Source organism: Manacus vitellinus, unplaced genomic scaffold (assembly GCF_001715985.3).
Source record: "Manacus vitellinus isolate BGI_N305 unplaced genomic scaffold, ASM171598v3 scaffold_43_pilon, whole genome shotgun sequence".
Classification (NCBI taxonomy): Eukaryota; Metazoa; Chordata; class Aves; order Passeriformes; family Pipridae; genus Manacus; species Manacus vitellinus.
The window spans coordinates 4,143,860-4,161,237 of record NW_021940560.1 but is presented as its reverse complement, the minus strand read 5'-3'; the positions used below and the strand labels follow the sequence as shown (position 1 = coordinate 4,161,237).

The 17,378-nt window shown below is 37.6% G+C and overlaps 1 protein-coding gene across 1 annotated transcript in view; it reads left to right on the top strand.

Moving 5' to 3' along the window:
• Positions 1-17,378, top strand: part of ARHGAP15 (Rho GTPase activating protein 15) — a 331,248-nt gene that overhangs the window by 205,804 nt on the left and 108,066 nt on the right. The gene's annotated exons all lie outside the window — the stretch shown is intronic.

The window sequence follows — 17,378 nt, the reverse complement described above, 5'->3', positions numbered from 1 at the left end:
ACAACCCACTAAAAATGACTGTGAATTATATGTTTGTGTAATGGATTCCTTTTGTGGTCAGAGTGGAATGTTTACTTTGAACAATTAGTTATCTTTGGGCAGATTATAGTGACCTGAAAAAAGAATGGCTAAAATTATTATAGTACCTTAACTATTTCCTTTTGTTATCTTCTCTGTTTGTCCAATGTATTATTTACTGGATTTCATTGCTCTGAGCCCCAGTGAACAAATCATGTTAAATAAGAACAGTGACAAAAAAACTCCTGAGTATGGGCTTTTGGCCTGGGGGGGAGTTGATCTGCTGAGGTAGGACCAGTGAGACTTCAGAAGGGACCTTTAGGCACTTAAAGACTGGATGTGCAATATTTAAGAAGATATGATTTTGCAAGAATTTTTAAGTGCTTGCTCTCAAAAATTCAGATTTCTCATAGGCTTCCAAATTTTGACACCCCAAAATACCTAAAACCAATACTCAGTTTGTCTTTAATTAATTTAATGTCCTTAGCTGTGCTTTGATTGTGCATAAGATCATTGCAGACATGCAGACACACAGTCTCATACTGCAGAATATTCAGTGTTTAAGGAAGAAAATGCCTTTATGGCAAAGATAAAGTACCTTATGGGATGTATAAAAGAAATACAGTCATCCCAATGGAGAGAAATGAAGATAAAAATGGTATTTTAAACTACCTCACCTCCCAAATGCCATGCTGCCCTGTGACAGAAGGTTGTGTCCCTTTCATCAGTTTTATCTCTTAATCTAAAAGCTAAAGTGCAGCTAAAAGCACTTTAAAACCTATTTATAATAAAAAAAAAAAAAAGAAAAAAGAAAGTGATATTTCATTACCTTCTAAATCATATATCGCTTAAAAGGTAGTCAGTATTCTGGTAGAGTGTTTACACAGAGGAGAGTTCACTTATCTCAAGGAGTTAAGCAAAGAGGAAATGAGTTTTAAGAAATATAAAGTATTGTGAATATATTTATATAGCTAGGAAAAATATGAGTTTTTAAAACAGTCTAATGTAATCTCATTTTCTAATAGAGGAAAACACAGCAGAATAATTTTAAAAGAAAAAAAATCCCAAATACCTTCTAAAGCTGATGACTCCCATGCTGGGATCATTGTCTTTGGTATGGTGTAGTTAGTGGATTATAAAACATTGAGGATGGCAGAATGTGCAGCCAAGGTATGGATTAATAACCACTGTACAAAATCCCTGGAAGCTTACAGAATTGTTTGGGTGGGAAAAGGCCTCTAAGATCATTGAGTCCAACCATTAACTCAGCACTGCCAAGCCCACCATTAAACCATGTCCCCAAGTGCTACATCTGCACAGCTTTTAAATCCCTCCAGGGATGGGGACTCCACCACCCACCTCCATCCCTATATGCATTACAGTACTCCTCAGTATCACATCTGTGTTCAGCAACATGCTCCTCAGGGTTGTATTTAACTTAAGCAATTTCTATCTGTTTGGTTCTCAAAAATAATTCATTCCCATTCCTAAGGACCTGAGGGAGGAGGCAGGAAAGTACAGGGTAGTTCTGCCAGAGTATGTTCACCACCATCTTGGGGCTCCCAGTAAATGCACAGTGTTCCTGGGCTACTCCCAGCACGGTTAGACCAAACCCACCAGCCAGTGGCATAAAGGATTTGTTCTGGCAGGGCTTCCTTGAGAAGAAGGGAAACCTCAGGAGACTGACCTACTCTGTGCCATTTTATATTTCTGTCTGAGTGCAGGATTATTCTCCAACAGCACTTGGCCACTGAACAACCACTGAAATGTATTTTATTTATGTTTTCCCTCTGTCGTATCTTTCTGTCCTCAAAGCAAGAAATTCTTATGAATAGCAGTTTGTTTCCTACAAGCTCATTCACTGATCTTCAGTTCTTATTTTCCTCTGGAAATGTATTTTCCAAGCTCTTTTTTGATTCTCCCAGGTCTACACATGCTTCCTTGCTTACTCTGATGTAATTTTACATACTGTTTCCAGTGGCTTTAGAATTCAGTACCCTGAAAGTACAGAGATCATGTTGCTCCACCAAATGATCTGAGCTCCCAGTTCTGCTAATTTTGTACTGTTCATTCTTTCCCACTTTGGGATAATCTATTATGCTTGGATCCAGGCACGCACTAAAAGCTAATACTTCCATGAAGAATGTGCAATTTGTACTGTTTAGCTTGTGATGAGATTCCTGAAGTCTTTTATGATTCTGTCTTGTTCCAAGGAGGCTTCTGCTCTCAACCTTTATATGCACTGAATGTAAAAGAAAAGAAAAAAAAAAGGAAACAAACTGATAGAAAAAAAATTACACACACAAAAAAATATCCAGCAGTTCAGCAGATAAAGCCTTTTTCAGGGAATTCTAATGGGCTGAAGAAATCTGTTTCTGAGGGCATTGAACTATGTTTACTTTAAAGTGGCCAACGAGCATAAACTCAAACATACAGATGAATGCAATATAAAACAACAAAGTTCTGAGAAAAGCCCTTGAAAAAGTTTGTGATTTAAAATGTTTGGTGCTTTTTTTTTTTTTTTTCAAATTCTTCTTTTGAGTGGAAATTAAGAGCGGTTGAATTCAGTGCGAACATGTTGGCAAGCTTTCCTCAACCATTTCTGTCTTCAGGCTCAGGCAATCCCGCTATAGCCACCTTTCTTAGAGTAAGAGCCAGTTAATAGTGTTGTGCAAGGTCCAAGTCAGAGTTGGCTCTGAAGGGTATTCACTCTGGGGCCTCTGTGTCTGCTAGAAAGCCACATTCTGAGTTAGAAAAAATATCAAGAAGTGTCAACAGGAAACATCACGGAAGGGCATACAAGACAAATTAGAGAAAAGGAGACAACAGCAAAAAAAAAAAAATCCAACTGAAAAAAAAAAAGGAATAAAAGCTTTGCAATGGTAAGACACAAAAGAGAATAAATATATAATTATTTAAAAATTGGAAAAGAGAGACTCTAAGTTAGTTCGAAGAAGAAAAAGCCATAAAACAGGCAGGCATTTGAAGCAGTTGTTGTCTTTGTCATAGTTACCTGATACCTGGTTCATTGATTAATCTGTTCCAGAGAAATATATCCATTTCTATGAAAAAAAAAGGGGGATTTGTATTTTAAGCTGTGCCAGTAACAACAAGCAGACACTCGGTGTGCACCAGAGTAACATTTACAGTGCCTGGGCCAAATTCATGCCTTGTGTAATTTTATTGCTTTTACTGGAATTACACCAGAGATGAGTTTGGCCTTTTGCCTTTTTCTAGCATTGTATAATATATCTATTTGTGAACATGTAGAGGAAAACAGGGCATTTTGTCTTCTGAATTTTCCATAAAATCTTGTTCAATAGGCTTAATAAATAAAACAAACCACTTAACCTACGAAATAAAAAAGAATCAAACAATGTTTTCTAGATATTAAAATAATGTTAATACACTTTGTAAATCAAGTAGTTGACACTTGTACGCGCTGAAACAAAAAGTCTAGAGAAATTTAAAGCCAGCTCACTGTGTGTGTTGCTTGCTCTGTGCCAAAGAGAGAATGAAGGTCCTGACATACCCCCTGGTCAGAGGCAGATTCAGGGAAGCTCACACATGAGGGCATCCACCTCCTAGCCATGAAAAAGGTAAAGAGACAGAGACAAAAATCCTCTCTTTTCCTCCAGAATAAGGCAAGGCTGTGAGGCTCTATGCCCTAGTACAGCACACACACAGGCAAGGAGCTGGCAGGATTTCCACTGCAAACCCCATTTAGTCAGACTTTACAGTTCAGCCATTAATAGAACACTTTGGGCTAACACTTGACAAAATCAGTCTTAGCCTGGAGGAGATGTTCACTCACACACACACACACACACACACACACACACACACACTAGGTCCATCAAGTTTCTTTAAAGGAAAAAAAAAAAGAGGTGTAGTTTCAGATTCTTTCAATATCTCTGTCGCTTAAATATAAAGTTATATTTTTAAAATAAAATTATGAAGGCATAACTCCACAATGCAAACTGATCGTTTTTCCTGTGGGAAAAAAAACCAAGTTACTACAACTGCATGATGATTTTTTCAAAAAAGTTTTACAGCAAGAAAAGAAAACACTCTAAAAAAGTTTTGCTGTCTGTATGCAACACTGTGGGGTCAGTTTAAAAAAAAGCAAACCCTTTCCTTTTTTTTTTTCTGCCTGCAATTCAAGAGAGCAAATAACTGCAGTTGTATTTTATTACTTCAATTATTTGCTGTAGCAGCTTGTGTTACATCAATGTTTTAACCATATAATACTGCAGTCTAACGGGATTGATACCTAAGTGAGAGAAATTGTACCAACAGGAGGAAGGCACAGGGCAAAGGAGGAGGGCAGCTTAAAAAGGAGGCTTTATGTCAAGGCTTTCCCTTCTTTAAGAGAAGATTTTTTAGCTTGTTTTGCTCCTCTGAAATTATGAAACTGATTTTGTTTGCAATCTAGTAACAGAATTGTCCCTAAACTGGCTCCTGCATGATAAAGCCCCAAGGAACTAACAAGTAATTCAAAGGTCTCCAGTTGTATATTCACTCAGTAAGATTGTTTTATTATAACCAGGATCCACACGGATCATGGATGTAATTATATAGCAAACTGACTTCTTTTTGTCTTTGCTCAAACAATGCTCCCTGGTTTGGGAGGAATGACATATATGTAAATGAGAGCAAAATGTGAGCATTTGGTTTCATAACACAACAGAACCATACCTCTTGGATCCTGAGCTGCTTCAGCCAGCCTGATCCAGATCTCTCCTCATGATTCCTTCATGCAATCTTTTTTTTGGTGTCAGAGGTGATGTATTTCGAATAACTGAAATTTCATGAGAAAATTCATGAGAAACAGATATTGCTATCAGAAACTGCTTTCTCATGCTTATTCTGCTTTGTGATGAATACAGGCTATTTCTTCCTATAATTCCTGCTTTATTGATACAAGCCTCTGTCCATCGAGACAAATGGAGACTTCTCTTTGAGGATCTGAACAGATCTTTTCTGTGGTCAATAGCTGTTCCTTACAGTTGAGGAAATGGCTCAGTGTTTTGTTGTTTTAGGGCCTTCAGCTTTATATATTTGCAAAAAGATGTAAATACACAAATTTTCTCTCAGGGTTTAAAAACAAAGAACAGGAACTTGTTCAGTTGCCTGGATTATGGGTCGCTTACAGGTGATAATGTGGTTCTCAACATTACCATGCAGCCCTCCAAACCAAGGGTCTTCTCTGAGATGCCTTCACTCAGAAGATTAGAAAGTCCTCAAAAGACAAGGGCTATTCCATGCCCCTTTTCTCCACCTCCCCAGGAAAAATTCCCCCCGATATTTCAAACCATATGTTCCGATTTGTCAGCCCTGAGCTGTTACGTGACATAACGCGCCAAAGTAGCTGCCACCAACTGGCTTTCCCGTGCCAGCAGCAACCACACAATGGTGTTGGAGGTACCACAGCTTTTTGTTTACTTAGAAATGAAATAATTTTGATGAGTGTATGGTATCAGTTAGCAAGTGTTGAGTTCTTCATGTTGATACTGCTCATGTCGACTTAAATGGAAAATGGATCAGCTCAGAAATCTTTAATGAGAAAAGTTCCTGAGTGTACTTGTAGTGATGCCCTGTGGAGCCACTAGAACTAAAAATCTGTCAGCATACTCGGTAGAAACTTTGTTTCATGGTTCTCTAACTCATATGATTGAGATTAAAGTGAACAAAATCTTGGCACATAGTTTGGCAGGAGAGAAGCATTCCTGTGTTTGTGTGTGTGAGACAGAGACAAAGAGAGGGGGAAATTTAGCAGCCACTCATTTGGTGTTAAATTATCAGGTGTTACATATTTTTAATAAACCTTAGGAGAAAGATAAGATACATCCTTCTCTACTGAAAACTGTTTTCACTTAGCCCATAAACTTAACTTTGAACAAGCTGAGCGTCTCCTCTGACCACTGAAAACAAAATCATTCAAATTCTCCAGCCCAAATAAACTGCAAGACAGACTTGAATCCAAACAGGAAGGTCGAAGGTGCTGGAAGGGTGCTCTTTAAGCAGACAGGTTTTCCTTCTTTACCACTAAACCAGAGGAGTTCACAAAACATTTTATTCAATGCCCTGATCCATGACCTGCAGGACTGTCCTCGCAGGAGTGGCTGATCTCTGGTCATAACCAGCTCTAATCCAGTGACAGAGCTTTGTGCACAGGAGCACTTCTACCATCACAATATTTTTTGAACATTTTCAAAGCCTCATGATATATGGATGTTTGAAGAGTATCTGAATTTGCACACTAGAAATGGTTCACAATAGTGCCTTTTATTATCTGTATTTCAGTTGCATTTTTGTATTCTGATACATCATACATTAAAAACACAAAGTCCACAGCTTACAGTAAGTTTCTGCTAGAAACTTTGCAAGTGTCTTGGATGTCTCTATAGTAAATGTTATTAATAATTATGGGAATTTTCACCAAGGAAGGAAATTAGATATGGAAAACCCTGTATGCCAATTTTGTCTTTCCAAGCCCTCAGAATACCAGAGGGTCTATGTGAACCCTAGTAAAAGGGATGAGATTGAATTTCTACCTTCCTTACATCATTCCAGGTCACAGTCAGCATTAAGATACAAAGACAATGATTCAAATCAAAATTCTTCCCGTAGCTTCAAATCTTAAAACAATTATCTTCCATGAAAATATCAAATGATACTCATATTTATGCTTTTACTTAAGCCAAAATTCAGCTAACAGATATCCAGTGCATTTTATTGCCAGCAACTAAGGTTTTTCTTATGAGAAGTCAATATTATTATGTATTTCTTCCATGTCTCAGTTATGTTTCAGTTTTATTATTCGTATTTCATTGAGATTTTTTAATTTGCATATTTCAAAGTAAGAAGCAATTTGTTCCTTTTCAGACTATACTTAAACAACCTCTTTTGGGGAGTCCCTGAGCAATTCACATGCAAGTTTTGTGCTATTTTAGTGTAGCATATCATGGTATACATGTCAAACCATGGCATGAAAACTAAGCAATTGCTCCTGTCAGAGCAATGAAGGATGTACTAGTCTCCTAAGTTTTAGTACTTATCACTCTGAAATCCAATTCAGGATTTTCATTGTTTCTGTAGATACCTTGGGTACACCATTTGCTGAATGTTTCTTTAGTAATGGTTCAGATTTTGCCCAAAATAAATGGAGGCAAAAAAAAAAAAAAGCTTTTCAGTTACCTAAACCTGTTTGGGGGAAGAAAGCATAGTGGAAATGACAGGGGGGAAAAAAATATAACTGCAGATTCCTGCGGCTAAGATGGCAAAATAGAGTGGAAAAATATGTAAGCGTAATAGTTTTGTGTCCTATTAAAATTAATGTCTCTGTTGTTTCACATAGTACTGCTTAATGTCACTGTTTCGTAACACCAAATATGAATTTTGCAAAAACAAGAGAATTTTACTCACTTCTTAGACTGGAGATTCATCACACAAAAGAATGAGTAAGAGCATTCACTGGAATCCTATGGTTTTCATCATTATTGTGTTTTTAAATGTGTGCAATGTACACCAGGAAAAATACTACTGAAGTAAAAGTCATCTGTGTATGTACATACACACACACACCTTTGTATTATCCCATTTTTATGTTAGGCAGATATGTCATGCTGAGAATTCAGTAAGTTGGTGTTAGATAGCTGTGTTATACTTATCTCCCAAGAGAGCCCCTGGGTTTTCCACACAGCCATGGACTGTAACACCCAAAGGTGTCTGATAGTGTGCCTTAGGCTAAAGAATCTAATTTTCAAATGTTTTCTCCCACTTGAAGATAAAAAGTAAATGCAAAGATAGATGCCTACAATGCAATATGAGTAAGCAAAGACTGTTGCCAGCTCCACATTAAAGCCCCAACTCTGTTTTTAGAGCAGGGTTGTGCACATTCCTATATTAGAAACCCAGAATAGAGATGGTTTAATTTCTAACTGCAAGACACAGATCCAGCCTTCTGTGTTATGCAATAAAACAAGTGCTACCAAGTGCCTTGCTGATATTTCTTTAAAGATTTTTGAATTATAACAGTTAAACTCTGTGTTGAAATCCTTCCCCAGTGATGCTTAGCAGCTGGAGGACATCCCCACAGGTGGTCAGGTAGGACCTTGTCCTGGAGATAACCTTGAGACATTTAAGGTTGAGCAGAGCATAGTGTCAGGTTAGAAAGGAATGAATCTGCCATAGAGAAGAGTGTTGGGTCTATCTGACCAGTTCAACTATATCTAAAACCAAAATATTATGGAAGAAAGAGTCTCGTGGCTTTCAATTTCGATCCTGAATATCCCTGTTCTATATCTTAAACTTTCTATCCTAATAGCTATCATTAAAATAAATAAATAAATAAATAAATAAATAAATCTATCTCTTTGGCAACCAAAAATGCTACAGTCCAGAAAATGGAAACTCCTTACCCATTTTGGCTGAAGATTATGTTTGCCCACATGTACAGTTCTTCCACTTCCAACTGTTCAAAGTCCAACAAGCAGTGGTACTACTCAGGATGGGGAGGTGACATTGCTGAGGTCTAATTTAATGTCTCACTGTTGTGAAAGACGGGAGAAGATTTGTCCCTACTGTGCACTAAATTGTCTTTAAAATCAGCATTGGGAACAAGGGATGTTTACAGAATTGTATCTGTTCCTTAGCTTTTAACCACAGTTCCTACTGGTGTCAGTGGACCTGATTGGAAGTCCTATAGAGTCCTACAAGGAGAGTGGGACCCCCCAAAGTGCAATTTCCTGCAGTGTTCTGATGTTGCTCAAAAAGCACAGGCGTGATGTTGGTGATGATGGATCCCCAAATGAAGCACGGTTCAACCAAAGTGGGAGGATTTAGCAAAATGCATAAATTTCTTGTCTGCTACTGTCTGTAACAGGCAGATCTTCACAGTGAGCCTAAGTTACAGCTGGCTTTTGCTGGAACAGTTTATGCTCTTGACCCTCCTGGGTTGTATAGCCAATAGGGAGTTGTCAGGCTACATGTGTTTTTAAACTTCTTTCAGCTAAGTCAGAAATCCAAAAGCAAAATACAGCTCTCAGCAGTATCATGTGGAGTTGTGACACTCCCTGGAGGGCTCGGGGTCCATAAACCAATGAATGGATTACAATGAGGCATAAATGTAGTATTTTCATCCATGACAGATATAATCTTGAGCCTGTATTTTTCATGTTACTTAACTCTTTCATAACGTAATGTGTGACAGAAAATGTCTTATAATGCACATTGCAGTAAATATCAGTCAAGTATGCTTTACTGTTGAGCTCTACATGTTTCCAGAAGTTAACAGGCACAGCTGGGATATAAGAAATGGCAATGTTGTATATATTTCTTGAACATACAAAATACCTTGGCTCTCTTCTCCCCCACCCTCCACATTACATCCCCAGCTGTTCTGATCATGTCACACAGTGGATGAGTTTTTCCATCGTCAGCTTCTCCTAAAATGATAACCTTTATTCAGGCTTTCATACTCCCCAAAAATAGACTGTATTATCCACATTGTCATCACATGCAAATTAGACTATCAGAGCATATATTTTGTGGCACAGAATAATAGAAATGGAAGGTGGCAAACAGCCTGTTGGTAGCTGTACCTGGCAGAAAATAGTGCAGGTAACATCCATTGATTTTCCTACAAAAGACTCAAATCCCTCCTGTCAATCAACAAAGTGTGTTCTGGCCCCAATATCAGAGAGGTAAGAACTGGAATCTGCAGATCTCTGGAGACTTGAAGCTGTTTGTATCCCAGGAGATTTGCTGGTGAAGGACCATTCAGCTTTCAAGGATTCTCAATACTCCCAATAGACAGACCTCTTATAAAACCATAGAATGGTTTGGGTTGGAAAGGAGCTTACAGATCATCTTGTTCCAACCCCCCTGCCACGGGCAGGGACACCTTCCACTAGCCCATGTTGCTCCAAGCCTGGTCCAACCTGGCCTTGAACACTTCCAGGGATGGGGCATCCACAAATTATCTGGGCAACCAACTCCAGCGCCTCATCACCCTTGATTACTCTTGGTTAAGCATGAAAAAAATGCACCTTATAAAGTAGCAGGGAACCAGAGACATCTTATTTTATTTCAGATGAATTAAGTATCGGTCAGAATGGACCTTCTAACCTGTATGTGAGAAGCAGTAACTGCAGCAGATGAGAGAGAATAGAAGTGGTGAAGGAGGTATTATAAGAGAAAACAAACAAGCAAACAAAAAAGAAATAAACATTCCCAAAATTAAATACTAATGTCGTTCAGAGAGAGAACGGCTACTTTCAAACATTTAGTAATTTCAGATATTATAGTGTGTTGCATGAAGGAAGACAATGTTATTTCCTTTTAAACTACCGTGCCATTTAAACCAGCAAGCTGGTGTGTGTACTGGAGGTCTGTATTTGATAGGGATTTTTTCCCCTTTAGCATAAACCTTGTTGATTTAAAAAGTGAACAGAGATGAATCAGGTGGTAAATGTATTCATGTAATCATTTTCATTAATAAGCTGTTATAAATAATAGAGGGAAGGTTTTAAGTGTATAATTCTCTGTCGCACAATTGAGATTTTTCCACATCTTCAGCAGTAAGTTAATTAGAATCACCTGCATTTTCTTGGGCGGACACCAAATGGATTGCAAACAAAAACAGATTAAAATAGCTGTAGCTCATGGCATACAGATGACAAGATTCACAAAGAGGACAATCAGGCAATGAAAACCTCCTCTTTTTCAAACATTTTTAAAGGAAATTCAGCTCTTGTGAGTCGCTGTAAAAAGACGTTTGTAAGTGTTTCGCTGAAAGACTAGAATGGCTTTGTTTCTGATCCCATGATGAGTGAAAGAAATGTTTAAGAAAGATCACTTTACAGAGAGATTCAGACTGAAATGTGATGACCGTGATTCAAGCCAAGCCAAAAATTACAGCTCAGAATTAAAGGGGATGGACGTGGCTTGGGAATCCATTTTCCCACATTCCTGAATCTCAATCATCCCAGCCAATGTTTAAAAGAAAATACAGTGGAAAGCAATGAGGTCACTTTGTTTAGCTGCAAGAAGTGGGACCAGCAGAATGGCAAAAGTATATATTGGAGGTAACGGCAAAATTACAGCGAGCACGCTGCGCTCATTCAAAACAAATAGTTTGAAAGCTTAGTTTTGCTTCTTGTTACAGGCAGCCTTCTGAGTTAGTCTTGTTGTTCCTGGGGCTTTTAAACCATAAACTTCTTGAATGTCAAAGCACAGCACAATAGAGAAGAAGAGGAAGGCATAGCAAGCTTGATTTGGGCATTAAACAGCAGCCCCGCGTAGCAGTGAACTGTGTGCTCATTTAAATTACACTTGCTCTGTACTGTCACTGCCCTTATTTATTTGTATATAAATATCTAAGTGGAAATTCTACCATCAAGTGATGTGAAACAGAATAAAGTATATCATCCATCATATTCACTTGTTACTTATTCTCAGTATGTAATGCTCATATTCAGTGTTGTAATTGCTTCCATTAAACAGTTTCTACAGGGTCTTGAAAACAATAAGATCTCAGTCAAGCTTTTCTCCTTTCATTGCATCTTGGAGTTATTACTGCAAGAAAAAATGAGATTCTCTTTTTATGTAGGAATGCCCCTCATCTTCTTGATATTATTGCAGTCAAACATAGAATTATTTCTTGTTAGATAATTTCCTAAAGAGATTCACCAAACCTCATGTCAGACACCTCCAACAGAGCCATTTCATAGCCTGTTAAGAACTAGTACAATTCTTCCTCTCCTTTCTTTTCCCCTCTGTCTCTGCCTTTACTAAATTCTAAAGCAGTGTTGGATTTCTACTGATCAGAAAATAAAGAAAATCTTGTTCATGATACCTTGAATTCAGGCTTGTCTGTCACAGGTCCTTCAGCTGGGCAGTGCTGGTTGGGAGTCTTCAAATCACACGAAATGTAGTGATGGAGATGAAATTTCTCCATCCTCTCTTTACTATCAAGCAATGATATTTAATGTTTCACGTTACTTGCTTCGCAACCAAGTGCAGTGCTCTACTAGAAATCCTATTTGTAGCCCATGAAGAAGTTCAATCTCTTCCCTCCTTCTTTGATATTCTTTTATAATTCAAGGGATCGTATTAGTCCTGTTTGTTGTAGCACTGAGCTCAGTGATCATGTTCAGCTACTTATTTAAAATAAACCTCAAGTCCTTTGTATCCTACATCCAGAGTACACTGTGTGCCCTGTGTTTCTCCATACAAAACCTTGTTTTGCCGAACTGTGGCCATTTAGGGCAGTAGTTCAGCTCTTCTGTAACTTTACCTGTCCTTATCATCATTTAATATCTCCCTGATCTCTGTGTCATCTGCATATTTTGCCAAGAGAATTTTTTTTCTCATTGTTTGTCTCTGATAGAGGTATTAGATGGCACCGGACTGAGAGCTCCAATCTCGAGAGCCAGTTATGACCTTGCTAACTGATATCTCCCATTAACTACCACATTTTGAGGTCTGTCATTGAGCCAGTTTTTAATCCATGTAATATATGCCCAGTTAATTCTATAAAGTGCAAGTGCTTTAATCCAAATGTCATGTGGTACTAAGTCCAAAGCCACACACGGAAGGCCAAACATACTATTTCAACACCATTGTCTTCATCAACTAGACCTGTCAAAAATTCAGTCCTATCAAAAAATGAAACAATTTTTCTAAACAAAGCCCTGATTTCCATGAGACTGTGTTGGTTGAGATTAATGATATTTTGCTATGAATTATTTGTTCAGAGTGTCCTGAATTAATAATTTAAGTAGACTGTCTGTGACTGAGGTCAGTCTAGCCAGCCTCCAAGAGCATCCCTCTTACTGCTTTTACAATATCAGAATAGCTCTTCAGCTTAGTCACTTCCAAATATTTCTCTATATTTTATTTGCGAATGAGAGACACAAGTATATCATGGGCACCAATGTAAACAGATCCTTTTTACATCAGTGGTTATGGTTTTGTCCCTCAGATTGACTTCCAATATCATCCACTGTTTGGTCTCCCAGGTTTGTTTATCCTCTGTCTGTTAGAACTTGCATGGCACCCACTTCCATAGTAGCAAGTACCTTCCCTGGTCAAGGAATGGGACCTATTTTCATACCAGATGTTTGCTGGGATGTTGTTTTAAGCCTTAAAATGTGATCCTTTGCTGGGAGGAGTACAAGAAGGGGTAGTTCTGGCAATTAAAGCAGCAGTTTTGTTCCAGCAGAGCAGAGCCAATCCCGGTGCTGGCCTCCAGCACCGCTCTGGGAGCTTTAGGGCATGTTCAACCCCACCCATCGCCACACCAAAAAGCAGGACAGGGATGTCAGCAACACTGTGTGTGCTGTAACTCAAATTTGCTTCATTGTTCTCATCATCTTCACCTCTGATTTCCATGGCATCAGACAAAAATGTTATTTTTGCATCTGCACTCACCTGAAAATCTCTGGGTATATTTTATCACCCTGTACAAAGAGTATTTTTAATATCAAATTTTAACCTGTCAGGTTTATTCTTTGCTGCTCTTCATGATATTCTTTCTCCTGGCATACAAATACTTATCCTTTTGTAAATTTTTACTTTTGTTGCACATTGTTTTGTGTTTTTCTCATCATATTATCTTGACATGGGTATATTTGCTGCATTCACTCACTTCTGCTTCTTTGAACGACTTCTTGCCTCACTTTTGTGCCCTTAGTAAACCTTAAAAAAAAATTGTTTATAAATCAGATATTTATGGTAAGATGTATATGAAAACACGAGGAAAGAATTATAGTTTTAGGGAGAACATACCCTGATAATGACCTCTTAAATATTTGTAAAGATAGCCCTGGGCATCTGAGCCCACAAAATAGTTTATAATACAACAGCTTGATTACATAATGATACTTTAGTTTTAAAACGTATGATCTTTCTGTTTATGGGAAGGCATAATAGGCTCCTTTGAAATACAATAGTTTTGCCCTGAACATAACTGATTTTAAATGAAAGGACTAACTAAAGAATGCCTTTCTTCAAGTTTGTACTTCACTTTGTTGTTGAATCCAGCACGATGGTTTCTCTTACAAAACAGGCCTGGGGACCACACCTATTTCAGGATACATTAATTGTGAAAGTTCCGTGGGTTTCAGTGCAGGAAGTTACCTAGTACTGTTTAAAATGGTATGTTTTAAATCCTAAATCTTGTTAAAAACCAGAGAAATTTCTGTATACCACCATCCCCCCTCTCCCCACACATAGAGAACTTCTTTTTTATATTCAGTTTGAAGATATTGTCAAATATGGATTAAGATTAGACAGAATAAATGTGATTTGGGAGAGGGGTTTGTTCTATGTGAGAGAAAAGAATTAGTGAGAATGTTTAATTCCCAGCAGTTCATAAATCACCAAGACAACTTCAGCCAATATCGAAATCTAATATTTTAAAACATTTCTTTCAATAAATATATCACCTAAACTGTAATCTTCTCCTGTGTTTTTAATATTTCTCTGCAACACCTGGTTCCAGCTCAAACTGCTACTAGGTCTGACACTGACCTGCATTCATGGTTACTTCCATTTTGGGTAGAAATAAGAGTGTAAGAAATGTTTTAAATAGATGTTCTTCTACCATCTTCTGTGCAGTGCAGAGGGCCCATAACATTCATTATTGTTCGTGAATCTCAAGCAAGACTGAGTCCTGTTCAATTTCAACTTTCTCATCAGGAGTACCTGTTTAATTTTTTTAAGATAAAATTATTAAAATTTTTTATAGTTTGGCAGCTGAACTGACGTATTCTTGAGAAAGTCCTTTTCATACATTTCTTACACCAGTACAAACTATAGGGTGGAAATACTGAAGTCATTATCATGCTTTTGCCTATAATTTCTAATTGTGGGTCCATCCTGTTCTCAGGTTCCTCATTAAAACAAACAGAAACAGAGTTGGAGACTGGAATATAAAGCAAATAAAATACTTGTTCTCCTTTAGGGCAAAATCCAGTGATCCTTCCCTGGTAAACATCCCTACAAAACACAAGAAGGTCACTCTATAGTGAACTAAAATTGACTATATTACAGTGAAGGGGATTTTTTCTGAAATGTTCTTTACCACTATACTTAAACTCCAGCGCCAGATAGGAAACTCTGCAAGGCTTTTGTTTCATCTTGTTCCCTAAGTATTTATAGCCTGCCGTGAAGAAACACTGACAGCAGTGCAGCGATGTTTTATTCTTGATAGAGGTGCCCTTAAAAGTGAATTTGCTTTGAAAATTGTTCATAGATCAGGATATTAGAACTATAAAGATATATTTTTCTCTCTCTTTCTCTCTCTTTCTCCTTTATGCCTAATTGGATTTCCAAAATAAGTTGTGAACAATCCAGCTAAGATAACGTGGTCATGAAAAGGATGTCCAAATCCACCAATTTGCATTGGTTTGGTTTGGCTTAACTTTCAAAGTTCTTGGAGCAGAAAGTTGATGGCACGTGAACACTATAATTGGCTTGATATTCTTGGATTTTATTTTTTTCATTTTTTTTTTAATCTCTGCCATATTGCATAGTACCCAAATGAAATGCTAATCAGACCTCATTTCTGGACCAAAATAACCATATAACAATAATAATGCACTTGTATATTCCATGTTGCAAGATGTAATATCCACCAGTTTACAACATAACTTGTCATTCTCACTTGATTTAGATGATTTATGCAGGTTCCAAATTGATGCTCTTAATGTGAGACTATTTCACCCAAAGTGACATGGATTGCTTTCACTTATATATATGCAATAAAGTTAAGAACTGAATTGAGTTGCATCCAAATCAAAGTTAACATTCTGTTTGGGGGCTTGTCTGTTTCTTACTTTACTTTATTTTTCTCTTTTAATTTCTGGTTTAGTCTTCAATTTACATGATGCAATTCTTAATCCCCTACCACGAGTCCCACAGTCCTATGCTGGGAATTACTCTTTCTCTCTCCCTCTCCCCTCACTAAAACAGAATTAGACTCTTCAGATTTAGGATAGAATTGCATTACTTAAACATTTTAGTAATTTCCATTTCCTCATATGTTATACATCCAGCAGATGGATAATTTCCAAGTTTTCTTGATTACCAGATCCTTTTTAATTTCTCTTAAATAAACTTTTTCTTTATCCCTCTGTAACCAAAGGGGAGATCTTCCTGAAATGAATCATCACTCTCCGTATTATGTTGCAGGACACCCACAGGTGCAGGGTAGAAATCTGATAAAACACTCAGATAAGCAGTGCAGAATTATTATTAATAACCAGATAAGGGAATCATTATTAATTTTTAAAACAGATTATTTAATGCAAACCAAAGCAGGATGTTGCTAGCTAGGAAGGACATAAAATAAAAACTGTATTTTGTAGAGAAGGAAAACAAACATGCTAACAAACAAAATACTTTAGTTGTTTTCAGACTTCATCAAAAGCAAAAGTATCTCTTTTAAAATGTTTTGAGATCAGTGAGAAATACCTCCAAGCAGTTGAGTCCACTGGCCATGGCACCTGTGTGCCAGGGCATGATGCAAGACTCAATAAGGACTTGAAGCTCAGCTTCTTCATCTTTAATTGTTATTGCAACGGGGCTTCTGGGCTTTTGGACTTATTATCACTCTTCCCTACAGTTTCAGATTTCCTTTTTGCCCCACCCCAACTTGGTAAAATATTCCCCCTAGGTACATTGTCAGGAAATATTTCCTGAAAATTTTTGGTTTTGACAAATTAGCATTTTCCAAGAGAAAGGCTTTCTCTGAAATTGCTTGCCAAAAGCTAATTAAAACTTGTGTTCCAAGGGATAAGTAGCCTTAAAAAAAATTTAGTTTGTATAGATTCTCTTGGCTTCTTATGTACTTGCAAGTTTTAAATGTGAAATGACAATTTGCAGTTTAGTGGTTTTGATTTTTGAGCATGCAGATCGGGTCATTATTGCACAACAGCTAATTCTCCTGGAAAAGGAGAGCAGTTCCCATGTGCTTTGAAATGCTACAGCTATGCAACCGGGGCTGGAAGTGCTATTTTAAACACTCATATCAGCAGAGCTTGCTGTAGGAGATAATATGTCACAAAAGGGAGTATGACATCTAGTTTCACCTAGAAGATAAACCTTGAGTAGATATGCAGGGAGAAACAAGACTGTCGGGTTGCCCTTGAAAAGAATGGCCTATATTAATGAAGAAATGTACTCCAGGGCATATGCTATTTGGGATATTTAATTTCATCTTCAAACCTGTCTGATCCGCTATGAAGAATATAGTGGAGAAGCTGTAGTTGTGTGTAGTCTCACGCACGTCATGATTTCAGGGTGGGCACCTCACCACTTTATTTTCAGAAAGGTCACAGCCTCAGAAATTC